Source organism: Acyrthosiphon pisum, chromosome A1 (genome assembly GCF_005508785.2).
Source record: "Acyrthosiphon pisum isolate AL4f chromosome A1, pea_aphid_22Mar2018_4r6ur, whole genome shotgun sequence".
Lineage (NCBI taxonomy): Eukaryota > Metazoa > Arthropoda > Insecta > Hemiptera > Aphididae > Acyrthosiphon > Acyrthosiphon pisum.
In genome coordinates this window covers 17106831-17108549 of record NC_042494.1, presented here as the reverse complement: position 1 = coordinate 17108549, position 1719 = coordinate 17106831, and positions in this window count along the sequence as shown.

Here is a 1719-nt window from a genome sequence, read left to right as displayed (position 1 = left end):
ATCTAGTTGGTACTTTGGTGGGTCAAAAGTAAAAATTTCCCAGTAGTTTTCAAAAGCGCCGTGAAAAACAAAAGAAAAATTAAGGAAAAACGGGAATTTTTCGCAAAATCTGTTTTCGAGAAAATTTATTTTGGTTTTTGGTGCAACTTTTAAACAAATGACCGTAGGTACATGAAATTTTGACTGAATGTTTATATTAGCATTTTCTATACACCATAATATTTTACAAATATTTTGACTTATTTTTAGCTCTTTACGGACATTTTCAGTTTCCATTTTTTTTAGTTCTTTTTTCTATAAATATCGATAAAATTTTATTTGTTGGTTAAAAAAGCTATTGAAAGTAATTTGATTCATTTTGAGATGTTTACGGACATTGTCAGTTTTCAATTTTTTTAGTTTTTTTTTCTATAAACATCAATAAAAATTCTTTGTTGGGTAAAAAATCATTAAAATGTAATGCGAGGCTCCTGATATATTGTTACAATAGCAGTTGAAAAATATTGAAAATACATAGGCACAATTTTTTTTATAAGCATTTAAAGTTCGAATTTTGACAAAATATATCAAATTTAAAATTTAATAATTATTTTTAGTTAAAAATGTATAAAATGTTCAACTTTTATAGCTAAGGATTAAAAACTTAATACAGGGTTCCACGTAAATAGGTTATATATAAATTACTTTATTCACATTAATATCATCAAATATACTTACTAATATCATAGGCTGACTTACCGTTTTCGCTCAGAATCGTTTTTTTAATACAATGATATTATACATATATCATTGAATTCAAATTTAACACCATCCATTACAGTGACCCACTTGTAACCTACTGTACAGCAGAGTGACATCCACTTACTCACCTTTTTAAATATGATTCCACTTGACGTATTAATTTTAAATTTTCATAACACTATTTAATGGTGGATGAGGTGAATAAAATTGAGAGTTAAAGTGTTTGTGAAATGATTCAGCGCAATTTGTAGTGCGAGGGGCGTCAGTTGGAGGTTCAGCCCAAATTGGTGGTGGAAATGGACATCCTTCAATGATATAATTATTCAATATACAATCAGAAAATTCGGATAAATGCGCCAAATTAAAATCTGGAGTTAAGTTTTGTAAATCAAAAAAAGCATTTTCCACTTCATTTGACGGTAAAAATGGTAACCCAATAAATAATGTTAACCATTAAGCGATATTACATGACTGATTCTTGTAAAATTTTTTAAGATCTGACAAATAATTTATTTTTCTGTACCCAAGATTGATCTAAATGAAATCTACAGGCTTTTATTTTGCTGTATGAAATACATTTAGAAATGCTTTATGTGCTTCGATTTCAAAATCTAAATGGATTGATAATGGTGTAACATTTTTTTGTATTTTATTTGTACATAATTGGCAAATAAAGTTCCACATAGCTCAATAACATTCAAATGATTTTGATGGCAAAAACGCAATAACACGTGGTATATAAAATCCATTTACATATATATATGAATGCCATACATTTAATGAAAATGTGAAGGTCTATAAGTAAAAGTGCAATCACCAAAAATGTCAGAATTGTTGAAATCACATAAAAAATTTAAATTGGTTTTGCATGTAATCAAAATAATATTATTTTCAATATCAATATAATATGTAAACTCTTCGTTTTTATTTGTTAAAATTACTAAATTAAAAATGTATTCAATTGCTTCGTCGAGTGAT